The 8,321-nt window shown below is 41.8% G+C and overlaps 1 pseudogene across 1 annotated transcript; it reads left to right on the forward strand.

Moving 5' to 3' along the window:
* Positions 1-352: 352 nt before the first annotated feature.
* Rps20-ps11 (ribosomal protein S20, pseudogene 11) lies at positions 353-871 on the forward strand (annotated as a pseudogene). Its single transcript, NR_176832.1, has one exon. The product of NR_176832.1 is annotated as a ribosomal protein S20, pseudogene 11 (transcript).
* The last annotated feature ends 7,450 nt before the right edge of the window (positions 872-8,321 follow it).

Genomic DNA, 8,321 nt, shown 5'->3' on the forward strand with positions numbered 1-8,321 from the left:
TGGTGCTTGCCTGTAATCTCAGATACTAAGGAGGTCAACCAAGCCTGAACAACATAGTGAGACTTTTCTTCTTTTTAAAAAATGGTATATAAGGGGCAAGTGGGGAGAGGCATTTCAGTGCAGAGAAGGATGGGAGAGTACAGGAGGGGAGACAGATAATAGCTCTAAAGATTTTGCACAAGGCATATAGAGACCTAGTGTTTTTTAAAAGTCAAATATATGAGGGGTGTGTGTGTGTGTGTGTGTGTGTGTGTGTGTGTGTGTGTGTGTGTGTGTGTGTGTGTGTTTAATAAGAGTTACCCTACACTGAAGCCACAGGTTGCTAAGGGCCAGGTGTAAAATACATCTTCTTGCTTTCCGAGACCTGTGGTGCGTGCTGTGGAGCCTTGTCAAGTCTGCTCTGTCCTGACTCACCGCTGTTCGCTCCTGCTGAGGAACAAGTCGGTCAGGAAGCTACGCCTCAGCCATGGCATTTAAAGATACCGGGAAGACTCCCGTGGAGCCCGAAGTGGCGATTCACCGGATTCGAATCACGCTCACCAGCCGCAACGTGAAGTCGCTGGAAAAGGTTTGTGCGGACTTGATCAGAGGCGCAAAGGAGAAGAATCTGAAAGTGAAAGGACCAGTGCGCATGCCTACCAAGACACTGAGAATCACTACCAGAAAAACCCCTTGCGGTGAAGGTTCCAAGACGTGGGATCGTTTCCAGATGAGAATCCACAAGCGACTCATTGACTTACACAGTCCTTCAGAGATTGTTAAGCAGATTACTTCCATCAGTATTGAGCCTGGAGTGGAGGTTGAAGTCACCATTGCAGATGCCTAAGTCAACTGTTTAAATAAATTGACTTAATTGTTAAAAAAAAAAAAATACATCTTCTTAAACTGTTAGTCCGGTGTGTCCTTGAGACCCTCCCCCACAAACAGTATAGGCTGCTGTTCTTGCTCTTCGTTTTTATTTTGTTTTGTTGTTTTTTTGTTTTTTAATCTTTATTAACTTGAGTATTTCTTATTTACATTTCTATTGTTATTCCTGTTCCTGGTTTCTGGGCCAACATCCCCCTAACCCTTCCCCCTCCCCTATATGGGTGTTCCCCTCCCCATCCTCCCCCCATTACTGCCCTCCCCCCTACAATCACGTTCAGTGGGGGTTCAGTTTTAGCAGGACCAAGGTCTTCCCCTTCCACTGGTGCTCTTACTAGGCTATTCATTGCTACCTATGCGGTTGGAGCCCAGGGTCAGTCCATGTATAGTCTTTAGGTAGTGGCTTAGTCCCTGGAAGCTCTGGTTGGTTGGCATTGTTGCTCATATGGGGTCTAGAGCCCCTTGCTCCTGGTTTTTAATGGTCAAACTCTGCTACTGAGGATACCACATGCTTTTGTCACAGGTCCTGGGGGAATTTGGCTGATATTGACCAAGAAGTTTCCTTGCTTCTAGATAGATTGTCCAGTAGCAGAGAATGCTAAACAGCCTCTTCTAGGTAGGAGAGGAAAGTTACCCAGCTGAGAACGTGCGGTGCTCCAATAATGGCTACCTGGTAATATGTATCCCATAATGCAATGGTGGTATAAATGTTACAGGATTAACCCGTTACTCTCAAGCTGGCTTTAAGGCCTGATGCATAAAAAGGAACTCCTTTGCGATGGTTTGCATAAGCTTGGCCCAGGGAGTGGCACTATTAGAAGGTGTGGCCTTGTTGGTGGGAGTGTTTCACTGTGGGGTGGGCTTGGAGACCCTCCTCCTACCTCCTCCAAGGATGATGAGTCTGTTTCTGGCTTCTTCGGGTGCAGATGTAGAACTCAGCTCCTCCTGCACCATGCCTGCCTGGATGCTGCCATGCTCCCGCCATGATGATAATGGACTGAACCTCTGAACCTATCAGCCAGCCCCAATTAAATGTTGTCCTTCATAAAACTTGCATGGATCATGGTGTCTGTTCACAGCAGTAAAACCTAACTAGGACAATGTTTGGACTGTAAATCTGGCCCAAAACCATTGGCTGAGGAGGTAATGGGACCCAGGGGTAGAAGACCTACTATTATTTTGCTAAACGGACTTATTATCAAACTGACCTCTAAATTCCTATCTCTCAACCCAAAGATTGCTGCAGCTCGAAGAACTCATTAAGTTTCTTTGTGCAGTGGACAGCAACTCCCAGAGTCAACAAAAGGACAGGAAATAAGTGTCAATGGAGTGTTCAACCAGAAATGGGACATTTGTATCACACCCTCTCGCCCTGGAGATGCACAGGCCTTCCCAGAAGAGGGTATGGAAAGATTGTAAGAGATAGAGATTGAGGGCTGGAGAGATGGCTCAGTGCTTAAGAGCACTGACTGCTCTTCCAAAGGTAATGAGTTCAATTCCCAGCAACCACATGGTGGCTCACAACCATCTGTAATGGGATCTGATGCCCTCTTCTGGTGTGTCTGAGGACAGCTACAGTGTACTGACATAAAATAAATAAACCTAGAGAGGGAGAGAGAGAGAGAGAGAGAGAGAGAGAGAGAGAGAGAGAGAGAGAGAGAGAGAGAGAGGCCAGAGTAAAACAATATCTTTAAGACTGCTGCACTCTGGGGGTTGGGGATTTAGCTCAGTGGTAGAGCGCTTGCCTAGGAAGCGCAAGGCCCTGGGTTCAGTCCCCAGCTCCAGGAAAAAAAAAAAAAAAAAAAAAGACTGCTGCACTCTTGACTTCTGTGACCGCCTGCACAAGACCTACACAAGCTCAAATAAATCACCATTCCAGTATGAAGGGACAAAGAGGGCCAGGCACTCCCACCACAGGTAAGGAGTCGTTGACCATTGATGACTTCTAGGAGAGAGATACTCAGTTTTCTTTAGGGGTGTGTGGCCCCTGGTAATCCAGTGAATGACACATCACATGCACGAGGATATGAGCACTACAAACTGAACTTTGTGGACTATGTTTTTTTTCTCCATCTTTATTAAATTGGGTATTTCTTATTTACATTGGAATTGTTATTCCCCTTCCCGGATTCCAGGCCAACATCCCCCTAGCCCCTCCCCCTCCCCTTCTTTATGGGTGTTCCCCTTCCCATCCTCCTCCCATTACCGCCCTCCCCCCAACAATCACGTTCACTGGGGATTCAGTCTTGGCAGGACCAAGGGCTTCCCCTTCCACTGGTGCTCTTACTAGGCTATTCATTGCTACTTATGCGGTTGGAGCCCAGGGTCAGTCCATGTATAGTCTTTAGGTAGTGGCTTAGTCCCTGGAAGCTCTGGTTGGTTGGCATTGTTGTTCATATGGGGTCTGGAGCCCCTTCAAGCTCTTCCAGTCCTTTCTCTGATTCCTTCAATGGGGATCCCGTTCTCAGATCAGTGGTTTGCTGCTGGCATTCACCTATGTATTTGCTGTATTCTGGGTGTGTCATTCAGGAGAGATCTACATCTGGTTCCTGTCAGCCTGCACTTCTTTGCTTCATCCATCTTATCTACTTTGGTGGCTGTATCTGTATGGGCCACATGTGGGGCAGACTCTGAATGGGTGTTCCTTCAGCCTCTGTTCTAAACTTTGCATCCATATTCCCTCCCAAGGGTATTCTTGTTCCCCTTTTAAAGAAGGAGTGAAGCATTCACATTTTGGTCATCCTTCTTGAGTTTCATGTGTTCTGTTCATCTAGGGTAATTCGAGCATTTGAGCTAATAGCCACTTATCAATGAGTGTATGCCATGTGGGATTGCGTTACCTCACTCAGGATGATATTTTCCAGTTCCATCCATTTGGCTATGAATTTCAAAAACTCATTGTTTTTGATAGCTGAGTAATATTCCATTGTGTAGATGTACCACATTTTCTGTATCCATTCCTCTGTTGAAGGGCATCCGGGTTCTTTCCAGCTCCTGGCTATTATAAATAAGGCTGCTATGAACATAGTGGAGCATGTGTCTTTGTTATTTGTTGGAGCATCTTTTGGGTATATGCCCAGGAGAGGTATAGCTGGGTCCTTAGGAGGTAGTGCAATGTCCAATTTTCTGAGGAACCTCCAGACTGATTTCCAGAATGGTTGTAACAGTCTGCAATCCCACCAACAATGGAGGAGTGTTCCTCTTTCTCCACATCCTCGCCAGCATCTGCTGTCTCCAGAGTTTTTGATTTTAGCCATTCTCACTGGTATGAGCTGAAATCTCAGGGTTGTTTTGATTTGCATTTCCCTCATGACTAAAGATGTTGAACTTTTCTTTAGGTGCTTCTCAGCCATTCGGCATTCCTCAGCTGTGAATTCTGAACCCCATTTTTCAATAGGGTTATTTGTCTCCCTGCAGTCTAACTTTGTGAGCTCTTTGTATATTTTGGATATGAGCCTTCTATCAGTTGTAGGATTGGTAAAGATCTTTTCCCAATCTTTGGGTTGCTGTTTTGTCCTAACAACACTGTCCTTTGCCTTACAGAAGCTTTGTAGTTTTATGAGATCCCATTTGTCGATTCTTGATCTTAGAGCATAAGCCATTGGTATTTTGTTCAGGAAATTTTCTCCGGTGACCAAGTGTTCGAGATTCTTCCCCACTTTTTCTCCTATTACTTTGAGTGTATCTGGTTTGATGTGGAGGTCCTTGATTCACTTGGACTTAAGCTTTGTACAGGGTGATAAGAATGGATCGATCTGCATTCTTCTACATGCTGATCTCCAGTTAAACCAGCACCATTTGCTGAAAATGCTACTAAAATGAAATTGGATGGTTTTGGCTCCTTTGTCAAAAATCAAGTGACCATAGGTGTGTGGGTTCATTTCTGGGTCTTCAATTCTATTCCACTGGTCTATCTCCCTATTTCTGTACCAATACCATGCAGTTTTTATCACTATTGCTCTGTAATACTGCTTTATTTCAGGGATAGTGATTCCCCCTGAAGACCTTTTATTGTTGAGGATGGTTTCAGCTATCCTGTTTTTTTTTGTTATTCCAGATGAATTTGCAAATTGTTCTTTCTAACTCTCTGAAGAATTGAATTGGAATTTTGATGGGGATTGCATTGACTCTGTAGATCGTTTTTGGTAAAATGGCCATTTTTACTATATTAATCCTGCCAATCCATGAGAATGGGAGGTCTTTCCACCGTCTGAGATCTTCTTCAATTTCTTTCTTCAGAGGCTTAAAGTTCTTATCATACAGATCTTTCACTTGCTTGGTTATTTTATATTATTTTATAATATTTTATATTATTTGGGACTATTATGAAGGGTGTCGTTTCCCTAATTTTTTCTCGGCTAGTTTCTCTTTTGTGTAGAGGAAGGCTACTGATTTATTTGAGTTAATTTTATACCCAGTCACTTTGCTGAAGTTGTTTATCAGCTTTAGTAGTTCTCTGGTGGAACTATTGGGATCACTTAAATGTACTATCATATCATCTGCAAATAATGATATTTTGACTTCTTCCTTTCCAATCTGTATCCCTTTGATCTCCTTTTGTTGTCTGATTGCTCTGGCTAGGACTTCGAGAACTATATTGAATAAGTAGGGAGAGCGTGGGCAGCCTTGTCTAGTCCCTGATTTTAGTGGGATTGCTTCAAGTTTCTCTCCATTTAGTTTAATGTTAGCTACTGGTTTGCTGTATATGGCTTTTACTATATTTAGTTATGGGTCTTGAATTCCTGTTCTTTCCAGAAATTTTATCAAGAAGGGGTGTTGAATTTTGCCAAATGCTTTCTCAGCATCTAATGAAATGATCATGTGGTTTTTATCTTTCAGTTTGTTTATATAGTGGATTACATTGATGGTTTTCCGTATATTAAACCATCCCTGCATACCTGGGATGAAACCTACTTGATCATGATAGATGATTGTTTTGATGTGCTCTTGGATTCGGTTTGCAAGAATTTTATTGAGTATTTTTGCGTCGATATTCACAAGGGAAATTAGTCTGAAGTTCTCTTTCTTTATTGGGTCTTTGTGTGGTTTAGGTATAAGAGTAATTGTAGCTTCATAGAAGGAATTCGGTAGTGCTCCATCTGTTTCAATTTTGTGGAATAGTTTGGATAGTATTGGTATGAGGTCTTCTATGAAGGTCTGATAGAATTCTGCACTGAACCCATCTGGACCTGGGCTCTTTTTGGTTGGGAGACTTTTAATGACTGCTTCTATTTCTTTAGGAGTCATGGGGTTGTTTAACTGGTTTATCTGTTCCTGATTTAACTTTGGTATCTGGTACCTGTCTAGGAAATTGTCCATTTCCCCCAGATTTTCAAGTTTGTTGAATATAGGCTTTTGTAGTAGGATCTGATGACTTTTTTTTTTCATTTCCTCTGATTCTCTTGTTATATCTCCCTTTTCATTTCTGATTTTGTTAATTTGGACATACTCTCTTTGTCCTCTCGTTAGTCTGGCTAAGGGTTTATCTATCTTGTTGATTTTCTCAAAGAACCAGCTTTTGGTTCTGTTGATTCTTTGTATGGTCCTCTTTATTTCTACTTTGTTGATTTCAGCTCTGAGTTTGATTATTTCCTGCCTTCTACTCCTCTTGGGTGTATTTGTTTCTTTTTGTTCTAGAGCCTTTAGGTGTGCTGTCAATCTGCTGACATATGCTCTCTCCTGTTTCTTTCTGCAGGCACTCAGAGCTATGAGTTTTCCTCTTAGCACAGCTTTCATTGTGTCCCATAAGTTTGGACAAACACTTTCATTTTCATTAAATTCTAAGAAGTCTTTAATTTCTTTCTTTATTTCTTCCTTGACCAGGTTATCATTGAGTAGAGCATTGTTCAACTTCCATGTATATGTGGCGTTCTTTCCTTATTGTTATTGAAGAACAGTTTTATCCCGTGGTGGTCTGATAGGATGCATGGGATTGTTTCTATCTTTCTGTATCTGTTGAGGCCTATTTTATGACCGATTATGTGGTCAGTTTTGGAGAAAGTACCATGAGGTGGAGAGAAGAAGGTACATCCTTTTGTTTTAGGATAGACTGTTCTACAAATATCTGTTAAGTCCATTTAGTTCATGAGTTCTCTTAGTCTGTCTATGTCTCTGTTTAATTTCTGTTTCCATGATCTGTCTATTGATGAGAGCGGGGTGTTGAAATCTCCTACTATTATTGTGTGAGGTGCAATGTATGCTTTGAGCTTTAGTAAGGTTTCTTTCATGTATGTAGGTGCCCTTGTATTTGTAGCATAGATATTTAGGCTTGAAAGTTCATCTTGGTGGATTTTTCCTTTGATGAATATCAAGTGTCCTTCCTTATCTTTTTTAATGAGTTTTGATTGAAAATCAATTTTATTTGATATTAGAATGGAAACTCCAGCTTGCTTCTTCAGACCATTTGCTTGGAAAGTTGTTTTCCAGCCTTTTGTGTCTGTCTTTGTCTCTGAGGTGTGTTTCCTGTAGGCAGCAAAATGCTGGGTCCTCATTGCATATCAAGTTTGTTAATCTGTGTCTTTTTATTGGGGAATTGAGTCCATCGATGTTGAGAGATATTAAGGAATAGTGATTGTTGCTTCCTGTTATATTCGTATTTGGATGTGAAATTATGTTTATGTGCTTGTCTTCTCTTTGTTTTGTTGCAAAACGATTAGTTTCTTTCTTTTCCTAGGTTGTATCTTGCCTCCTTGTGTTGGGCTTTACCATTTATTATCCTTTGTAGGGCTGGATTTGTAGAAAGATATTGTGTAAATTAGGTTTTGTCATGGAATATCTTGGTTTCTCCATCTATGTTAATTGAGAGTTCTGCTGGATACAGTAACTTGGGCTGGCATTTGTGTTCCCTTAGGGTCTGTATGACATCTGTCCAGGATCTTCTGGCTTTCATAGTCTCTGGTGAGAAGTCCGGTGTGATTCTGATAGGTCTGCCTTTGTATGTTACTTGACCTTTTCCCCTTACTGCTTTTTAATATTTTTTCTTTGTTTGGTGCATTTGGTGTTTTGACTACTATGTGATGGGAGGAGTTTCTTTTCTGGTCCAATCTATTTAGAGTTCTGTAGGCTTCTTGTATGTTTATGGGCATCTCTTTCTTTCGGTTAGAGAAGTTTTCTTCTGGGGTTAGGGATTTAGCTCAGCGGTAGAGCGCTTGCCTAGCGAGCACAAGGCCCTGGGTTCGGTCCCCAGCTCTGGGGAAAAAAAAGAGAAGTTTTCTTCTATGATTTTGTTGAAGATATTTACTGGTCCTTTGAGCTGGGAGTCTTCACTCTCTTCTATACCTATTATCCTTAGGTTTGATATTCTCATTGAGTCCTGGATTTCCTGTATGTTTTGGGCCAGTAGCTTTTTCTGTTTTACATTATCTTTGACAGTTGTGTCGATGGTTTCTATGGGATCTTTTTCTCGTGAGATTCTCTCTTCTATCTCTTGTATTCTGTTGGTGATGCTTGCATCTACA

The sequence above is a fragment of the Rattus norvegicus genome, chromosome 5 (genome assembly GCF_036323735.1).
Source record: "Rattus norvegicus strain BN/NHsdMcwi chromosome 5, GRCr8, whole genome shotgun sequence".
Classification (NCBI taxonomy): Eukaryota; Metazoa; Chordata; class Mammalia; order Rodentia; family Muridae; genus Rattus; species Rattus norvegicus.